This window comes from Micropterus dolomieu, linkage group LG14, assembly GCF_021292245.1.
Source record: "Micropterus dolomieu isolate WLL.071019.BEF.003 ecotype Adirondacks linkage group LG14, ASM2129224v1, whole genome shotgun sequence".
In the NCBI taxonomy this organism is placed as follows: Eukaryota; Metazoa; Chordata; class Actinopteri; order Centrarchiformes; family Centrarchidae; genus Micropterus; species Micropterus dolomieu.
In genome coordinates, this window is record NC_060163.1 from 9,270,019 (window position 1) to 9,292,187 (window position 22,169).

Genomic DNA, 22,169 nt, shown 5'->3' on the forward strand with positions numbered 1-22,169 from the left:
AAACCAACCACTTTGGTCCAGATTGAAATATCTCAACACCTATTGAATGGATTAACATGAAACAATTTTGCACACACATTCATCCCACAGGACTAAATCTACTGACTTCGTGATCCACTGACTTTTACTGCAGTGGTTTTGAGTAAAACGTCTCAACAACTATCTGGTGGATTGTCATGAAATTCACAATCCATCCATCGATCATCTTCAACCACTTATCCTAAAGTCAGTCCTAGCCGACATCGGGCGAGAGGCGAGGTACACCCTGGACAAGTTGGCTGACACATAGAAACGAACAGCCATTTACACACACATCCACACTCAAGGACAATTTAGAGTCGCCTGTTAACCAACGCATGCCTTTGGAAGGTGGAAGGAAACCGGAGCACCCATAGAGAACCCACACAGACACGCCAGAACATGCTACACAGGAAGGCCTGGGATGACCAAGGTTCGAACCCCGAGCATTCTTGCTGTGAGGCGACAGAGCTAGAAATATAATATAATAATATACACTTTGGTGATCTCTTAACTTTTCCTCCAGTGCCACGTTTAGTCTGACATTTCTGTTTTTTTTCTTTTTCTCATAAGTACAACCATTTGGATGGATTGCTAAGGAATACAGATACCCATGGTGCCCAGAGGATGAAACCTAATGTTAGTGGTTTCCCTTAACTTGTCCTCTAGAGACATCAACAGGTTACAATTTCATATTGTCCAATATAATACTGTGGTTTTTGACCAAGTAGCTGCTGCAAAACTAACATTCCCATCAGCCTCAGCGGTACTTTGTGTTTAGTGCTAATTATTTTGCATGGTAACATGCTAACAAACTAAGATGGTGAATGTTATACCTGTGTAACATTAAGTTGTTAGATTGATGGAGTTAGCATTTAGCTCAAATCACCGCTGTGCCTGAGAGTTGCGAGCATGACTTCTTCCTCTAAGAAGAAAAACAGATGCCATCGGAATGATTTGAAAGATGTGATATTGAAATAAACAAATACATATAGTGGCTTTAAACTCAAAGCCTCATTCGAGACTAAACACACACCTTGTGAAGAGACGTACACTTGAAACTTAATTTTTAGAATACATATGTTAATAAACGTACTCTTTAAATGTACCTACACATGGACCAGCCCTAAAGGCAGGTTGACTTTTATTCCTTTTGCCTCTCAGTTGCCTGTGTCAGTGTTTTGGGCTCTTTGTGGTCACATGTGGAAGCCTGTGCACTCTCTTACAGTCGCAGAGGGTAAACACACTCCTGCAAATAGAAACCTCCACCAGAACGATCCATAACCACATCCTTCGCTCATTCTGCGATTGTGTGCACGCTGACAGGAATGCAGCACACACTCAGATGTACTTTTACAACAAAGCATGAACATGCACATATAAGACATGCATACAGTATATGAACACTCACTTGGCAGCCCTTGCTTCAGTCTCACACGTCAGGTTTTTGCAGTCCTCCATACGGCTAAACAAGGGAGGCTGTCTGGTCCGAAATCAATCTCCTCTTTTTTTCAACAGCCGCCATTTGCTATTCCCCTTTCACAATCTCTCTCTTTTTTTCTCTAGTTGGGTTTTCATGAGAGGCAGATTATGGGCTGTAATCCCTGTGCTGTACATCACATGACATCATCCTGTTGTCAGGCCACAGAGGCTCATACCGACCCCTGATTGGACTGTGTCTACATCATCAAGCGGCATCTCAGGTACCAGGGTATTCATTGTCAAAGTGAAAGAAGTGAACTACTGGGCTTTAACATCTAAAAAAGGTCTTTTAAATCCTACTTGGGTTCAGTCAAAGATTAGAATATTGTCAAGCACACGTTTAAAACTAAGTTTATACCAGGAACAGCAACATACACATTCAGTTAGTTCAAAGGTGTTTTATTAAATCAAAAGAGAGTCTCATTCACGCCATCTCAAGTGAAAGCTGTTATCTTGAGAAGTATCACAGGAAATGTGGAGCTGTTGCGCGGCGCTTACAGCTTGATGTGGCTATAGGGGCCGACAGCAGAACAGCAGCGTAACTAGATCCTTTTTACATAGGGTGACATTTCCTGACATGCCGAGACAAAATAAAACAAAAGCATCCCTTTGGCACCGAAGCAAGACTTGTCCTGACACTGCTCCCTGATTCTGGTCTTTGAGGCTTAGGCACCCAGTCACTGTGGCATGGAAACACACTGTGACTGCATGTCAATAAGCTTTAATATTCAATCTTGATCTTTATGTTAAGCAGTGCAAAACATAATATCTTCTCTGGGTCCTTTTATTCTCTAAACCTCTCCCCCTCCCCCTCTCTTTCTTTTTTTTTTCTCTTTCTGTCTTCTCTCTGGTTTCTGTTGAGACTTTCATTTACATTAGCAGTAATGTAGTGCCAGAATTAGCATTGACTGATCTGAGTTTTTGTAGGGTAGGGTCAATATTTTGGATGCAATGTGTATGTCATTTTGTAATGTATAAATAAATCTAACCATTTCCTAAAACGGCAGAAAGTGGAACAGTGAAATCAATCGGTGTGTCTTTGCATAATATTTGGTTCTTGAAATACATATATATACATTGTCTAAATGTGTATTACATAATCTACAAATGAAAAATAAGATTTACAAATATGTACAACGTCATTTTGGATACTCACAAATGCATGTTCCAATCCACACGCAATACATTGTACAAATGCACACATCTCCACAGATACGATCGTTTTTGCTTTGGAAAAGCTTCCTGTGTGTACAAATGTCATATATTTGTGACATTCTTTTGTATTTACTAACAGATTGTTATATGGAGGTGCACAGATCGCCTGATACACAAGGATCAGTTTACATTTGTGGAGTTTTGAGTCTCTTTTCACAGTCTCCAGCTCCACACAGATCCATAAACGTACGCTGTGTTTAAGTGCAGGTGGAAACCTGGGATATCTGGGCTTCTAGGGAATTTGCGTGTCATTTCAAAGTGGGAAGGACGTTTGTCAAATTCGCTCCTCGCACCTTTATTAGAACACATACATTTACCAACTACAGACTGCATACAGACTGTCCTACAAATGTAAATATATGGTTTAAACAAGCTACTGCTAGGTGGTGGACTTGTTCTTCTGCAGGGAAAACAGCCAATCCAGGTAAACAGGTCCTTATTATTAAACCCTGAACCTACTATCAAAATTACATACTTTGTACGGTGGAAAAGCCTGACAAGACAATATTTTGATGAAAGCCAACTGAGCTGTTAGGTTGGACCTTGGCTGGTTTCATTGCAGCTTTTACAGATTGTATTTTCGAGTGTCAAATCGGACACTCACCTGCATACTTTATTAAAAAGCGTTCTTGGCCCTGTATGAGCAAGAATAAGTCAGAATAGCACTGGTTACTTCGGCTGCATTAGTGCAGGCTGTGTTTAAAAGCCAGATCCTTGATTAATTTCAGGTCCAAACAGATATTTATTTTTATTTGACAGGTAAATGGTATATCGGGGGAAGAGTCATTCTTTTTTCTTTTCTGTCCAAGAGGAAGGTGCTGTAAAACTGACAATTACCAGAGCACTTCCAAGTTAATTGGTTTGGGACTCAGGAGATGAATGCTCAGACAGTCCATGTAGATTTGAACATTATTACGCTGCCACTGTTCTGCTCTAATAGGCACTACAACCTGCCCAGGTCCATTTTAACTTTAGGGTTAATGCAATTATTGCAGGACGGTCGCAGCCTCAAGAAAATTGCCTGCTTCAGGTGTAAGCAGAAGTCCTGAACTTTAGTTCTGCGAAGTGAAAATGTATTTTTTCTGACCAAACAAATGTAGAAAATACTTTCAAGAGGCAAGCATGGGACTCACTCGCTGCTTTTTAGACAACAGTTTGTACTTTCCTCTTAAATCTGAACTCATTATGTCCTGCGGGCAGAGAAGCAACCATACTTTAAACACATTTGGGCATAAAGAAATAAATTTAAAGCTTCTGATTTTATGAAAATGATGCATCTGTTCTACAGATCCTTTTCTACAAGGAAATCCTCTGGAAGCTTCTAATAACTGTACATCTGCATCATCTTCCATCATCCTCTTGTGATGATGTATCAAAGCATGAGTAGGTCACATAGATTAACAGTGAGTTATGCTGTGTGCTTTTACCCTCCCTCCCCACCATACGGCCATGTATGCTCTGGGCTCTCATCTGTGCCAGATGTTACAGTCATAACACAGTCGGTCATTTCCTTCCTATTTACAGAGTCCTGCCATGGTATGAGTGCGTGTGTGTGTGTAATCTGTTGCTACCTATACAAACAAACTAAAATAAATGATTACGCATCTGCTACAGCAGAAACAGTGTGTCAGTTAGCAAAACAACAAATGATAGATGGAGAGAAATGGCATCAACAGAAAAAACAATAGAGCATTAAACTCTTTTCTGGCTAACTCTTTCCTGTAATCATTCAAACATCATCATCAATGTAGAACACTAAACCTCACTGAATTCAATGAAACATCTAATGTTTCATTTACCTGAATCCATACCTGGAAACAGCCACTGAGCGTACATGACACAACTCTAATTCAAAATGCTAACATCAATCTGTAGTTTAAAGGGTTTGGTTCCTCTGACAGACTCACACTGGGGGTCTTAATGAGCAAATGCCATCTGTCTCAACACTGCTTTGATTGTCTTGCGGTGTCTTGTCTTTCATCACATTACCACAGATTACGCGAGAGTGAGCAATTCGTTTGTCAGTCAGCAGCTGTGCTGCTACGCCTCAGCTCACATCAGTGCGCAGGGCCGCTGACACGAGTCCCACCCACTTAGACACACAAACACACACACACACACACACACACACTCATACAAAACCACAAAAGGAACACACACAGGAAGCAGCTACTGAAAGCTACTGTTTAAGTAGCATTGTTACACAGAAATGTGACACCTTCGAATAATGAATGCAAAATAAAGGTGGAGTAAAAAACAGTTTTTCTGTAAAAACAGTGGCCTCACTCTGTTCTGTAAAGCAATCTCCTTCTGTGCCATAGAACAGTCCAGCACATTCAAATGCAAACTGGTCTTTTCATTGACAATCTCATCTGCCACAATTGGTCAGTGTCTGGTACTTTGTTGAGCTCAGATCTCACCTTGTGCAATCATCAGTAATTACCCTGCAACATTATGCAATTAATTATGCAAGTTGGGGTTGGTATGCCTTCTTTTCTTTCTCACCAAAGTACCAATCAATGATCCCTCATGTGCTGCCAACTGTGTCCAACCTGCCTCGCTGTGTGGCTCCACTGCAGGTAGGAAATACCTCGCATCCCTTTCCACCCCTCTCATTTCTCTCTGTGGAGGTCATCAGGGGCGTTTCCAGGCTATTGAAACATTGGGGGCTTAGCCCAGCCCAGAAATCTTTCATGCTTTCACCCGTTTTCTGGTGAATTTACACCAATTTATTGAGGAAATGTTTGAGGTGACAATTCAAAATAAAATAATTTAGTGTAATATAATGCAGTAAGGCTGTCAGGCATTCTGTATTGATGTCAGATATGTTTCTCCTGTAGATCAACTTTTCTCATATAATTTAATCCCAGCTGAGTCTACATACATGCAGGCATGCCTTAAGTAGCCTAAAGTCTTTATGCATGTGGCACCTTAATGATAAATTAGCTTAATTAATTTGAATTTAGTTTAAAAAGAAATATTGATGAAATGTTCAATTGAGCATTAAACACTTAATTTCCTGCATTCTGGAGACATTTTCTGCACCAATTTATGGTGGAAATGTCTTTATTTTTATAAAGTGAAGGACAAAAGTTAGGTGGCAGGTGACAATTCAGAATATAAAAATATAATAGAATGTAATGCAGTAGTTTTTTTTTTACCTTAAGTTAATTTTTATTTAATATATTTATATTCAATATATTTATTGCAGGTTTTCTTATTGTGCAAATAAACATTTCTCTCAGCATTATATTTGTTAATTAACATTTCTTGGTGCAAGCTATTTTTCAGTGGCCAGGATCTCCTTTACTTCTTCAAGTGCCTAGCACTATGCAGCTGATGTTGAAGCTACTGCAGGTCCAGTTCCAAACATATCGGTTATTTTCGCGCATTTGGCGATTTTTCTTTGGCCCACAACACAAGAAACAGCTTGAGAAGAGGGGGAGGGAGTGGGGTTAGTAAGAGATGTCATTGGGCCAGCCCAATGTCAGGATAGGTTTATGGGCTGATCGTTGGTCCATTTTTTAAAATCAGTTAGGCTTATATAAATAGCCTAAAAAATTACGTAATACCGGCCCTAAAGGTTCGTCGGCCGGTAGCCTATGCCAGATTACAGTCCACCCCTGAGGCTACCCCCTTTAGACCGTCTGACAGACACACAGGCCGTCTGGGACTGTAGCCTACTCAATGAGACGAGTGCACTGATCTTAATCAAAGGAAGAAAACCGAAACTGAAAACACCTGTGATCAGACAGCAATATCACCACAATTCCACACAAATGTTCACTTCAGCACCTCTGATAAAGTGCAGCTCACAGCCGCTTTAGAGGGAATGAAGCATCCTGGAGACAGTAAAACAGCAGTGTCTCACAGCGAGGGGGACAGAGACAGCAGGACACAGAGCGTCAGGTGTCATGATATTCTCTCACTACTTTGCGGCGACTGTTAACCGTTTGTGTTAATACATTGACTAGACACTGACCGACAACATTTATATTTAAATATACTAATTACAATTTTGCAATGCAGAAGTCGCGGACAAGCCCTGAAGCTGTGAACAATGCGCTTTCTCTCTCTCTAGTGCTCTCTCTAAATGCAGGCAGTCTGAGTAACGGTGGGGGGTCACATTACGTGAACTTCAAACAAAATGTAGCAATATTATTGCGATCCTTCATTCTTTGAAGATCTGCGAGAGAGGCTGTGTCATGAAGATTATTACATATTAACATGGAAAATATTTTTGTTGCTGTTGTTGAGTTACATTCAGGGCTAGAGTCAAAATCATCCAAAATGACCCAGCGACTCCGTTGGAGGTCATCCACCCTCTAGCCCACGTCTGCCCAAAACCTGCACCAACCCCCAAAATATATATGTTTAAAAATCCGTGGTACCACCATTTCATTTAATTTAATTTGTGAATTCATCTCATGAATGAGGGAACAGCATAAAAAAGCTGCTTAACTACACAGAGATAAACAGTAGGCAGGCAATCAGAGGAGATCAGAGGTCAGGCCTACATACTTTGTCTGCCTTTAAGCACAATCATCTCTCTACTCTACTATTCAGCTGTCTAAGCAGGAACGATTTAATTGGCAGCTTGAAACCAGGGCAAAAGCTCTGCTGGTTTTGCATAATGAGAAAGTCTTAGATCTTTCTCACATTGAGAATTGTCTCTTATCGAAGTCATTAAGAGATGATTAAAAGGATTGGCATAGGCTACTGCTATGAAGTGGGCCCTACAGTAGATTGAAATTTGGCCCGTGGGAAAGCAGGTTTTGAATCTCACATTATTCAACCCCCGACCCACTGCACATCACACCCACACATTTCTGATGAAGCAGTCTACACAGGAAAACCAGTGAAGAAAAAAAGTGGTGTGAACTTTGCAGGGCTTGCAATCAAACGCTGGTGATATTTAAATTAAAAAAGTTCTAATGTTCTGAATGCATTTGTTATGGATGGAAATTTTATACAACAATGTTAACACAATAATAACTGCAGCCACAAGCCTCACGCTGCCTCTTGTCTGCAGATGACCTGGTATGTACCAAGAAAGAGAGAAGAGGAAAATACAACAGATGGAGAGAGATGAAAAAAGCAAAGAATGGACTTAATGTCATGTTGGGAGAAGATGAAAGGAGCGAAAGGGGGGAGAGTGAGAAGTAAAAAAAAAGAAAAAAAAAGAAAAAACATGCTGCACAAAGTCTGAGAGCAAAAAAACTCCAATCCATTGCAGCAAAGCAGAGAATAAACAGCACGACACTGTGTAGAGGGAAAAGAGAGATGGATATAGAAGAGACATTTTGTTTCTAGTCTACTTTGTACACACATATCTAAACAACATGTGACAGCCATTTGCATAGCTTCACTGTGTGGGCTTGCTGTGTGGTTCAAAAATGCAGGACTATGTGTGCACAAGTGTGTTTACGCGTGCATGTTTGTGCTTGTTAATTCATACATGTGCATGTGGTGAGTGTGCGGGTCTGTGTGCATGTCTGTCTGTCTGCTATGCCAAACATCTGCATTAGTTTACCTGTTTCTGCCTCTGAGCCATACGTTTGGTTTTGGTGAAGCTGCAGAGACAACAGTGTGAGTAATCCTCCACCAGTCTGTACCCTGATGAGTGATGACAGTGGCTCAGACTGATTTTCCGATCTAACTATGAAATGCTTGCAGTGCGGCCTAAAAGCTTCTTTAACTTACTTTTCTGGCCACATGGGGGCAGCGTAAACAAGCTATAAACTCACAGACATATCACCTTTTAAAACCAACTCTTTAGTCTACCACCATCCCCCCCTTCAGACAGTTTAGGATAGCTACAGAGTTACCAGTCAAGAAATTAGATTTCTTTAGGTATATATATTAAGAAATTATATTTACTTAACTATTCATTAAAACCATATGTTACTGCGACTTGGCCACTCACAGATAACATAGAAAATGTAAGCCAGGGGAAACATCAATTGCTTATTTGCATCAGATGTGAAGCAACTACAGCATTAACTTGGAGTTGTGTTTATTTCTATGAATATTAGTTCTCCTTCTAGCTCCAGTTTTGGTCTCCACCAACTCCTCAGGGAAAAATTCGTGCTGCAACTGAAAACAATAGTGATCAGAGCTGTGGGACTTAACCAAAACAGTAGAGTTACAGGCCATAAAACCTAAACAATGACCTCAATTTTTTTATGTTGGTTAGTAACTACGAGTGACCACTTTCATATTATACCGAGTTCTTTGATCCGCTGTTAATATAATAGCATTGATTATAGCAGCTTTAGGTTTTCTGGTCCGTCTCAAAAAGCATCGTTTTGCTCATTAAACGGGTTCTACAATACATTATAATGACTTAATCAGATTATAAAGACATATAAGAAAAACTTGTCAGTAAAAGCTTTGGGTGAAATCAGTCCATATTAATTGATTGTCAGGATAAACAGCATAACATCACAGGCAACTGCAGGGCAATACAGCAAAAATGAATTAATAGAAAGCCTCCCTAGAAATAAAGAAAAGGCTGGCATTGCTATTCAGAACTCAAACTGTTCCAACAATATTCCAACTCATGGCACATTCAACTGCCAAAAATGCCACTGGAGAGATTATAATGGTTTGTCAGCTCCTGTGCCAGGTGTAGGACTTGGGAGGATCGAGCATAGTTTTCTCAGCAGAGAGGACGCCTGTTTTCCATCTGCCAGTCGAGTCTCTTATTAAGTAGAAGCTGGTGACGAAAACTGCAGAGAGAGAGACTGCAGGATGTGAGGGAAGATGACGGGATGAAAGAGAAACATGGATCAAAACACGAGATACAGAGAGTAAAATTTATGAAAGGTGGTGTCTGATACAAATGCAGCATTTTCTGCAGGCTAATTATTTATAGATGAACAGTAATCAGGCACATAAAAAGAGGCCTGAAAAGCATTCATGTGATGGTGGTTAATTCAACAATAGATCAATTTCCAGACCAGTACCGGTATTTGTACCCAATATGAGCTGTACAGTGAACAGCCTAAAAAGACAGCATTCTACTAATTCTGCTAATTATCAAAATGATTTTCAGCAAATTGATAGCATTCAACCACACACAGCACCAGCTATAGCACCAACCATGTCCATTCAACTCTTTTGAGACAGAAAGGTCATAATATTAGAAATATTATCACCTGTTCACGTTGCTAACATTGAGCACCTCCAATATGACCGCCTGAAGGTGTGGTCGTTCCATTTTCTCAACACAAGTTGACGGAAGTATTAGTCTCAACTCTTTTTTGTTTTTGTGTACTATTTTCCCACCATTTTTTCCTAACTATAATCTTGCTCATTCAAAATAAAAATTGCCCATCAAGCATGACAGATACACCTGTGCTGACACAGCACGCATGCATATTAATGATGGTGAAAAGAGTAAAAGCATGTTCAAACATGTATGCTACTTTTACTTCACGGTTGAGTCTTTTGAATTTTTTTTTCAACTGGGTGTTGCCTTGAATAAACATTAAAATAAGATTAAGTTTTAACTAAGTTTTTTGTGTGTTATTTTTAATATTTCCATTTTGGTACTGTTCTGGGAACACTTTGCAGGCACACTTTCACTTGGCATTTTGTTCTTTACTCTCAGGATTAAGTAAGTTCCCTTAGATTTCACATGGCCTGAGAGGACTTACCAGTCATTATAGATCAAATTTGAGGGGCAAACAGAATGACACCAGAGTTTTGTCTGTAAAATATGTCAAGTTTAATGGACCTCACAGAGCGTGTATAAGGTGATGCTACCACTCACCCGTTATTCATACAAGAGACATACCAGTGCCTCCCTGCTGAAGTCCACGTACAACCTTTTGGCTGGCTGCTCTGCCAAAAACAACAAAGTGACTTCCATGAAGAACACTAAAAAGGCAGAACTCCAAAACACTTTTGTAACAAAACAGGGTAAACCTTTAATTATGAGGTTTATATACTTGAGGTCAAGTCTTTATGAGTATAAATTATGTCTTTACTGAAGTCTACCATGACCATCAAATCAAAAGGGAACATTATAACAACGATATCATGTTTATTGACTACAGCCATTATCACCCTCAAACTACTGCCGGTAAAAACAATTTTTGGCCAAAGTGTAGAAAAGATAACAGTAGAGGACTTGTTTGACCACATGTTGACCACATCTGTATAATTAGGAAAATTGTAGCCCTGTGCGTCATAGGGAAACAATGTTCTGAACATCCTACTTTCAGAATCTATGCAGAATTGCACACTCCTAATTAAAACATAATTTATCCAATGAAAGTTGGCTGAGCACCAAAGCTAAATCTCCCTCATCAACATTTATACGGATTTGCAACAACAAATATGTTTGAGAGGAATGCATCGCCACCCAAGGAATTCATATATCAACATTATGCCAAATGTTCACTGACAATGTATTTTCAATGTTTTCCCTTGAACATCTGTTCTTGCAATACAATATCTGCTTAAGGCAAATATTTGAAAGCATGATTAAGGCTTTTGTGGTTATTAAAAAGTCAAACGTCACTTGAAGCATGAGACAGAATGTGTGGGGTTTTTTACACTTTAACAATAAACGCCAATAATCCATATTTTACATAACAATGGATCACACAGTGTTTTAGTTTATCTCAGCTCATTGTTTTGGATTTTCTACCCTCAACTTCACCGTTTTGGGTCAGTCTCACTGCTCTTATTAGCGTCATTTCCAGCAGCATCAGTGTGCTGTACACTACCTGACCAGCACCAGACAGACAAAATTAGCAAGTAGCAGGTAAACAGTAGAGCATTTAGCATCTTAAGAGCCAAATATTTCCCTCTGGGGATGGTGCAGACCAAAACCGAGCTAAAAGGAGAGTGAATATTGGACTTACGTTGATCAGAAACCTGGTCTCCGCAGTCACAGTCCTCAGCTTTGCACATCCACAATCCACACCGACTACCTGCCTATACTTTCCCTGCCTGCAGCACACACCAAATTTGTAGTACACAAATGTAATTTCTAAGAGTTTGCCGTCATAAATATTCACGCAACATTTGATACTGGACAGACCCATTGGAAGTTTCTCAAAGGCACAGTATCAATGAAAGGACGGAAAGCATCTTTCGGTGACTTTCCCAATATAGTGATTTGTAGCCAAGGATTTAAACCAGCAATGTTCTGCTCTCAAAGGCTACTAGCAAATCCAGTGTTTCTTTAAATGTGCAAATAATGGCCAACATTAGCTTTACTCAGACTGGAACAGATCTGTGGACACATGCAGACGTCTTTGATTAGCACGTCTCTGCATTGTTATAATGACTTCAAAAGACTTGCTTATTGGCAAACTTTCTTTTCTTTCTCTGTTGTCACTTTTCTAAAATTCAACACATCCACTGTAGGGAAGAAAGGGAGGAAGATTCCTATAAACATTTATACAGAAATAGACTCACCAAATCTGTGATAGGGAGTACGTAGATAAAGTGATATGATAAAATGTACGTCAATAAAAAGGAATTTATATATATAAGGCTGAAAATACTGTAAAACGATGTAATCAAATTTGGGGTATGAGCTGCTGTGTAATACACTTATGCCAAATCAATGGTTTTGGGGTGAGAAGAGCCACTCAAACTATTAAACCGACTGACATATCACTTATACGTATTTGCATGTCAACATGTATATTTTGTCGCTCACTAGTGTAGTGTGACATTGATATTACTAAACCAACTCAAAAACATTCCCCATCCAGTTGGATTTAAAAACACACTGCACACAGGACTTTAGTTTTAACTGCACTGAAATGACCAATTGACTCTTGCTGCTATTGCTGAAATGATCTTGGTCTTGTAACGTCAGTCAGTAAACCACATTATGCTAAATTGTAAAAAGATCTGTCACTTTATAATGGATGACTACATATGGATTATTTAAAGAGAATCAATACACATTAAATCATGCAGTAAAGAGCAACGGACAAGGAAAGAGAGCCAGAGTGAAGAGTTGACAGGCAGGATAAGAAACAAAGACAGCAACTCAGCTGACCCTCATATGAAGCTGCTTTGTGTTAGCTGTGTGGTGACAGGAAGGTCACCGTCACAATAAGTGTCTACTCAAGTATGGCCTCGCCTGGAGACATGAATAGACCTCCTCAGCAGCCATCCATCCCTCCCGCCATCCCTCCTTCCTGCCGTCCCTCTACGCAGCCAGCAAACTCATGCTGCGATCTCCAACACAACGGCTTCCTCTGTTGGCTGGCCTTGTATGAAAACGTATTGGTAATTGCACACAGATGCCACATTAGGGTAAGATAGCGGGGGGAGAGAGAATTTGCTCTGAAAAGAATATTTAAAGGGAAAAATGGAGGTCATAATTGTGGTTTCAAAGAAACAGAGAGGAGTTATTCAGGATCTTCATAGAGAAGTCTGGAGTCTCTCAGCAGAACACTGGCCAGGGGATAGCATTGTCATCAAATGAACATTGAAGAAAAGTTTGGAGAACAGTATGTGCCACATAATGGGCAGATTAAAATTCCTTTTAGACAGGCAGTTTGCTATTCATCCAGGCTTTTTGTTAAAGTTCAAGAAAAACGATGATGGGTTCCTAAAGTGCAAAATGTCGAAAAGTTTAATGGATAAAATCTCTGCAATGGATAAAGCTTTATCAAGTTTATTGAGCACTCAAGTGAGTATACTGCAGCGGGATAATGTATGTGGGATCGACAAAGTAAACTACAGTTTAATGGGTGAACACTTCGCCCAGTGCAACAATGTAGTTAATTTATGTCAGGCTTCGCCTTGACACGCAATACAAGTAGGATCAATTAATTGTTAGCTTTGGTCTTTTAATGGGATTTATTAACAAAATGAAGAAGAAATTGTGAAAACTTTTGTAGAACACAAAAGTCAAATGGTTATTAAAACCAGTGATTTGTATTTCCATTGATGAAGACTGTGCATTAGAGCAACTTATTTGAAAAAAACTGAAACTACAATTTAATAAAAATAAAAAAAGTCTGCATATTGAGACAGCTGTAACACCTGAACACCGTTGCAAATAAGGCTGCATGAAAACTAGTTAGCAAGTAAGCAGAGAAGTGTAAAGAGTTGCAATGTCTCTGGTAATGGATAAACTGTCGCGTAGTTAGCCTAAAGAAATGAATAAAGGGTTAAAGAAGACAGGTACATAGGTACACGTAATAAATAAACAGTTTGAAGAGTTAGCTAAAAGTAACAGATAAATAGTCGAAGTAGTTAGCTAGTAGTAATACTAGTGCCAGTAGTATAAATGGTTAATAAAGATAGCTAGATTAATTGTAATGTTTGAAGTAGCTATTACAAGTGATAAATGATTGGTAAAGGTCCAACTTCTGCCACTCCAATTTGTAGCAGTACAAATGCAAACTTAAACCCATCTAAACATCAACAATTCAACCTTTTTTTCAAGCAGGGGAAATTATGTAAAAACAGCCGAATCAGGTGCTGATGTGTGCTAACCACCTATGCTAACCAGTTTCCTGGGAGAATAACTAAAACATATAAATGCACAGCAGTTCAAAAGTGGACGTGTGTGCATGTGTATCTGTTGACTATGACCTTTCAAAATTAATGACCTGCTTTTGGTCCCATATAGAAGGGGTGCGTGATTCTTTTTCACTGTCATAATTGTTTTCATAAAATACCTCCAGTATCAGCTGACACATTAAGAGGTAGGGGTGGAACAACTATTCGACGTAGTCGAGAAAAATCGTTGCCAACGAATTTAATAATCGATTCGTTCATGATGTCATCGGGCCGTAGCGACACCGTCAGCTTAACAGAGTAAAGTGATGTGAACAGTAAAGTTACTAAAACAACATCAGAGCTGCAGTAACACCTTCACAACCTAAAACCTCCGCCCAAACTCCCCTAAAAACAACATGGAGTTTTGAGTTGTTGAGTTAGGGAAAAATTTATAAACGTTGTGAAACGCTGTCTACTACAAAATCATTATTATTGTCCCCCCTGTGAATTCGGCAAACGTAATGCATGACGTTATTCCTTTCTTTGTATATAGTGTCAGTTTGTCCCGGGGTTTTGCAGTACTAGAGTACTGAAAGCTGCTCTGTCACTTAACAGCAGACCAGCTGCTTATCAGGACGTGATTTCAGTGGAACTTTCTGTTTCTGCAGCAGAAACGTTCATTAAAAGATGCATTTTTGAAAGCAGTATTTATTTTATTGTCTTGACTGTTAACTAGCAAATGCCTAAAACAACCTCAGGTTTAATTTAAAGGCTAATAGCTAAAGGAGAGGCATTGTGTCATTTTGCAATTCATAATCTGAATAGTCGATTATTCGTTTCAATAATTGATAGATCAAAATAGTCATTAGTTGCAGCCCTATTAAAAGGCAGCTTACCCAGTGCAAGTCAACTCTTGAAAGACAGTCAGGAAACCTGCTTATAGCTTCAACCCAGATGGAAAATTTGCATTTAACTGAAAAGATTCAAAAGACGGATTTCTATAAAGTAACTGCATGACAGTTCATCTGCCCATTATTCACCACCCCTATCATACTCTTCATTCAGTGATCTGCTCACGACCGCTCAGTGACCCGTCTGTCCATGCTCCCACTGTACAGTCACTGATCCTTCACTTTAACCCTCTACAATTTCTTTGATGTACAGAACTACAGCTGTCCTATTTCATTTGTGTCTAGGCTGGAAAGGGATTAAAGCAAAAACAGAGTAGTGAATGGGTGACTTTGAACACCGAGGAAAGTCGATTAAAATAATACTTGGTGTTGAAAACAGGAATAAAAGTATATTTATGTCAGAGAGTATTAAAAATCAATACTAAGTAAAGATTGCTAAAACTTACCCCTGTGATCCCTGATATATAGTGATCTAATGTTAGGATTTCCATTAATGTTTTCTGTAAAGTAAAACTAGCATGCATGTGTTTATTTCTATCATCTAGACACTGATTGACCTGAAGAGCACTCTCGCAGCACAGGTGTATCTGTCATGCTGATGAGGCCATTCTGGTTTTAATTCAGTATGATGAAAAACAAGAGTGAGCAAAACTAAAAAAATATATGAAAGAGACGTGATGAGAGTTGGAGAAAGAGGAAATTATAGAAATTCTCGTCCAGATTGCTGCTGAGTGGGGATCAGCTCAGATCTTGATCTTTTGGTGTGGGATATGAGGTAAAACAAACTACACGAAAGCCTCAGTTACTCCTGCCAACACCTGTCAGCGAGCTCAGTCACACAAACATGTGACTTCAGGCAGCAGGGCACAGTCCTGCCAAACGTACATGTAGAAGCTGAAAGTGTGTATTTAAGTGAATTCCACACAGATCACACATTATACAACTGATGTAAATAACAAAACGTTGCTTTATTAAGATTATGGTATTAATGCCAGAGAGACAGACTGTGTGATTGTGATTCTTAATAGCATCTGTCATTCACAACAGCTACTGATGGCCTTTCCTTTACACTGATGACTCTCTGTACAGCTATCTGAAGGCAGCAGGTATCTGTATAATCTGTAATTGGAGCAATGATGTCACTGTCAAGCCACAGTAACATATCCACTCGTTACATGTGTGCAGCACCAGATAGTGGCAAAATAACTACAGGAACTCCATGATTACATGCACATCAAACTTTTGGTTATGATTAATTATTCTGTATAGTTTTTGCTGCAGTGTAAATAAACAAGCATGCTGGAGACTGACACGTTGGAAACAGTTCACAGTCCCATGAAAAAAAGTCAATTAAAACTTTCTCTTCCCTAATAACTCCCTCAAGAACATCCGTTCCTAACCGTCCTCAGCCAGCGCCTCCATCCAAAAATCCCCAGGCAACCAGGTGAGATGACTTCTTTTTAATGAGTCTAGCCAAAGTACGGCTGGAGCTCCTCATGACTGCAAGTCGCGCAGCTGGAATGGCATTTGTTTTACAGGTATTTGATCATAATTTCACCAAAGTTATTACAATTCATCCTGAGGGGGGCATAAATGTTATGGCAAACCAGCCTATAGTTGTCCAGGAACTTCCAGAAAGATCCACAAATGTGAACCTCATGGTGGCGCTAGAGGAGAAGTAATTAGGATTCATCATCTTGGCACAGTCTGACCCAAAGTGGTGGACTGTCTGACTGACATCACCATTCCTAAAGACACATGATTAGTGTTACTAATAAACTATTCAAATGAAGTATTATTAGCAGTCTGGTATTTTCTTCTGCAGTACTGTGCTGACTTACAACTTTTACATGGCTTACGTGTAACACTTCTGTGTGCTGTTTATTGTTGTTCTGCATGTCTGCATGGACCAAAAGAAGGCCCTGTGTTGCTGCTTTGTAATGCTTGCATGGCCATCTGTGCCAAAATGGTGTTTCTTCTTACTGTATACTGATGTTTTGCTTTTTCCTGTTGCTCCACATGGCTTGTGCTCTGTCTGGAGAATTCTTGTTTTGTTGCTATTGCTGTCTTTATGGGTTTTTGATATCCTTGTTCTGTAAATTTGATCACTTTGAAGGTTTCAAAACATCTAGCTAATGGACTGCAGTTGAAACGCTAGCTAACACTGGCACATTTACAGAAATGTTGATTTGATTAATGTGTGTTGTACTTAATAAATAAATGTAATAAAAGAAAGGGATATCAGTCCTCGGTTTACCTGCTCACAACTCATAGACATATGTAACCTGTATTAAGAGGTTGCAGGCAGACATTGCTTTGCTTTAAGGGGCCACATGAAAAGTTGGGAACCACTGTTTAAAGTCATTTTTCAAATAAAATGCCAAATATTTGCTGGTTTCAACTGACAAAATATGATGATTTTCTAAACTTGAATATCTTGATTTTCAGACTGTTGGTCAGAAAAATCGAGCACTTTGAAGACATTCCCAGGGGTCTACAAAGTTGTGACGGCCATTTTTCCCAACTTTCTGACATCTGACCATCATTATAACTGATCATCTACGTGCCTCAATTCTGTCAAAACATGAATGTACATTACATTACCAAAATGGTACCAATGCTTTGGATATGAGTTATGTTCTTAAATAGGAGATATAAGCAGCAGTTTAAAGCTGAGCAAGATGTTCAGAGTGTCTTTCAGCACAACCTAGGAATGTGGTTCACAATGTTATGGTGTCATGCTTTTTTAAAAAGTTACTACAACTACTTTTGCAGTGACAAGTAGTGGCATAAGATAAACCGTGCAGCTTGTAGGCACTGGAGAAGATCCACTCATGGGCAAACAGCCTTGTAAGATGCTTTGTGAAAAATGCTGGAGGGCTCCTGTAAAACCAAACCAGTTTTCCACATTGATGCACCCGGCGAAGGACTCCTGTATAAACAGGAAGGTATATTTCACTTCTGAGAGAAAGAAATAAACCTGCAATTTTCACTGCTACATGTTCATGTAGCATGTTCAAACACGCATAAATCGGCTCGCTCAGTGCGCCGAGGGAAACAGATGAAGAGATAAAAAACACCTGCAAAATGCCACCATACACACAGACACCTACCACATTTACACTTACGTACACAGAGTGGCGGTTCACACCAGATAAAACATCTTCCTGGATGCTGTCAGTCCTGTTCCTGTTTAGATCTTTCGTGTGTGTGTGTGTGTGTGTGTGTGTTCTACTTTCGCCTTCAGACTATGTGAGGCACTTTCATTTGCAATTTTGAGTGTCAGAATCAGGACAGCTTTTCACATGAGGTGCGTTGAGTTTACAGTTCAGATTTAAATTAATATCATCATCAGATTTTTTGTGGGAAATCCTTCAAAGAGTTTCCCAAAAAGAAATAGTCAAGAATGCAAGAACAGGCATGTTTTTTTAGTTAATTCAGAAAAGCAGCAGCAGATTAGTCATCCCTAATTGTAACAGCCTTTACATGCATGTGCCAAAATTTAACATAGTTTGCCCTCTTAGGCCCATTCAAGCAGAAGTAATGTTTTTCAAATTTGTTAGGAGATTGCAATGAAGTTGATGTTTTGCAGAAAATATTCCAGTGTTCATTTGCTATGTAAATGCGCAATCAGCAGCTAACGTTCAGTTAAATTACATTTAGTCAATTAGATCCCATTCAACCTAAAGTACAAGCCAATAAGAGGCTTCCACCAGCTTCAGCACAGAATGAAATTAAACACAAAGGAACGCTAGATTTCTAGATTTCTTTGCTGGAAGTAACTTTTATTATTTATTTTGTGGGAACCTCATGATGAGATAAAAGCAATTTACAGTTACTAAGAAAGTGAGGTAGAGTCCGGAAGGTCCTTACAGATACAAAACTGTTATGTGTGTAGTCTGATTTTTTATATTGTTTTCCACACTCCATTAACTCAACTGTTAATAAGTGAGTCTCTGTGTACAACTGAGCACTGCCCATCACAGGTTCAAACCCTGGCCACTAATCCGGTCTCGCTCAGTAGGAGCTCCGTCTGGCCAAGCAAGGTGTGTGTGTGTGTGTGTGTGTGCTCCTTCCATCTGCTCCATAGGTCTGCTTCCTATCGTCTTTCAAACAGGAAGCCAAAACAAATCCTTGATGACACGGGTCAGTAGTTTAATTGTCTCTGCAGGATTTCTGTGTAGCCAGCACCAGAAAGTGCCCCCTTCATCTCAACACCAAAAGGACACTCAAAACGATTAATCACTTTTATACCCTGCGTGTGTGTGTGTGTGTGTGTGTGTGTGTGTGTGTCAAGTATGGTGTGTGCATGCAACTTTGACTTGATTTACTACAGCATTTTAAAGAAATTTGCCAGTGGGTTACAAGGTATTGAATGCCTTATGGTCTCTCTCTCTCTCTCTTACACACACACACACACACACACACACACACACACACACACATACTTTGTTAGATCCATATTGATGGAGCTCACCTTGCCTTGGCCTTTCAGCCATAGTAGAGCAAGGCATCAATAAAACAACATGAATCAAGGGAAGATTGCATCTAAATCTACCTCTGGCTATAATACCCTATGTGTATATAGGGCCTATGCCTTTGGTGTGTGTCAGACAGAGAGAGAGCGCAAAGCCTAATACACACACACACACACACACACACACCAGTCCCTCTCACTTTCAGCATGTGACTTCTGTCATAACAACCTGACCAGAAGCTTCAAAAGAACATGGGATTTTAATTTGAAAGGCTTAGAGGCCAGTCCAGATGTGTAAAAGTCTCCCTGTAAGCACACGTTATGCATTAACTGACATTGTCACACATGGGTGTCCCATGTTAGCATCGGGAGACCCCACCCAGAGACCCATGTGTGCTGCAGCGCCGTTAAAAATAAAACCTGCAAACCGTGAAGGAATGCCGACTGACAGCTCGGTGCCCGGTACACACAGGGAGGTGCGCACAGACTGGCAGCCCGTGTGTGAAGCGACAAGGCTCGGTATGTGTTCCCTCGCTTACCTTCAAACTGAGTCCGCTTCCTGCAGCCCAGCACAGCACCGACGGCTCCTCCGGTGAGATGCTAACGCCGGTCACTTCATAAGTTATCCCTCACACACACATACACATCACGCGGGGCACGAGGCAGAGTGCTTTCTCTATCGAGCTCCAGATGTTAGAGAGGGCGGGGCTGCGTCCCATAAAGATGTAAAACATCAGCCGAATGAAACCTCTGTTCGGTATGAGGCACACCGGGTCCTCTGCATCTGTCTGCCCGCAGCACCAGCTCAGTTTCAGTTTGACTGTGGAGCTCTCTGTGGGTCCGCCCACGCTGCTGCCGCCGCCGCTGGATGACAGGATGCCAACGACCGACCTGACTGCCGCTCTGCCGGTGTGGGCCTCACGGCGCCCCCTCACGGTAAGCCGAGCAACTGCAGCTGTTGGAAACAGTATAGTATAAGTGCGATTGCAGGCTTGTTGTAATTGTAAGGTTTTATATAATTGAGTAGCAGCAAAGTGTTATGTAATTTGTTTACTGTCTTCTTCATTATGAAATACACATAATGTCATGTATTATGTCATGCAACACACACTATTCTGTGTTACAGATTAACCTTAAATCTATAGTCCATAAAACCTGGACTGTTCCCTGTTAAATATGCCAAAGATAATAAGCTACTATTATTTCTTTAACTCTTTTGCAAACATGCTCCTGTTGGGGTGTCAGGATGAGTTCTAATTTTTACCTTGACAGCAAATCTGAGTCTGAAGAATTGCCTTCACCACTGGAGGAACTGTATTCTACATGATATATTCCGAAAGTAAGTTCAAGCTAAATCCTCAGCTCAACATGTTTTAGATGTTACACAAAACCTCAAGAATGATCATGTAATCCTAAACTGTTTCAAACGTTATTGTATTATATGCATTAAGAAACACTGTGGACAAGAAGAGCCAGACACAGATGTCTGAGTCACCTGGTCAGCTAGTGTTCATTTATTTCCTACACCCAATTTTTTCCAGTCTGTCACAGAGCTTCCTTCAACCCCCTGAATCTTCTTACTTTCCTCATACAGCCAACATCAACCTTTGATGGCTTCATCTGCGTCTGACCACCATCACTCATCACCGCCTCTCACCACTGTGTTCAGTCACTGCTACAATGTGGCTGTCAAATGTGAAAAGATGCAGCACAGGGTATACTGCTCAGTGCAAGGGATCATATTTGTGGTTATAGATCGTGCTCTATACAGGCTCAGACAGGTGTTTCTGGGTGTGGTAGGGATGAATTCTCACTTTGGGTGTGGAGGTGAATACCTTTAAAAATAAAGGATGTAATTCATGCCTTATGGCGATAGAAACAATAAAATACAGGCAGGATGGCTGTGCTGTTCTGAACTCATTTGTATTTAGATTTAACCTTGCTGAGGTGGTAACCTGACTTGCAAACTCAAATCACAAATACACAAATGCCCTCCAATGTACAGTATACGTTGAATGTCACCAATATTTACTTTTGTAAATCCTTATTGACAACTGCGGCCATTTTGGCAGCAAGGAGTTGTTTCTGTATCTGTGGAATTTCTTAACATTCACTTGAGAAAATAAAAAAAGCTGCAGAGCTTTCAGTACGTTTGGTCACAAATAATTTTTATTCTAGTGTGCACATGTTCTGTATGTCTGCAAATTGTGTCTCTACATATCAAACACACGTTTTGCTCATTTTATCCTCAAATTTGATGTGTACATTTAACCCCCATGGTTTTACGGCAAATCATGTTTTGGCAGTTGCTTTATCACAAAACGCAGAGCAAACATTCTCCAGTGTGTCGTCACATACTTACCTGTTTCTCTGTTGAAGAAATTACTTGGAAGTATTTTAAAAAGCATCTGGTTTTGTGCTGTAGCCCTATGTGAAACAGATATGTGTGAGTGTGTATGCGTGTGCACATATGTAAAAGCGATACAGCGTGGTTTTACTGCTTTGATTTTTATCTCTGTTCTCTGCAGGGCCCAAGGAGCATCACTATACATATTGCTGCTTTTGGAGGGTTGGACTTA

The 22,169-nt window shown here is 40.0% G+C and overlaps 1 protein-coding gene across 5 annotated transcripts in view; it reads right to left on the minus strand.

Annotated features, from left to right (window-relative positions):
* rhbdf1b (rhomboid 5 homolog 1b (Drosophila)) overlaps positions 1-20,417 on the minus strand; it is a 41,022-nt gene extending 20,605 nt beyond the window's left edge. For 4 of the 5 annotated variants that reach the window (XM_046069584.1, XM_046069583.1, XM_046069585.1 and 1 more), the window contains exon 1: positions 20,130-20,415. The gene's annotated coding sequence lies outside the window, so the exon portion shown is untranslated. Of the gene's footprint in view, positions 1-20,129 lie in introns of all 5 variants that reach the window. The other variant, XR_006828172.1, reaches the window with a different exon arrangement.
* Between the last annotated feature and the right edge of the window lie 1,752 nt (positions 20,418-22,169).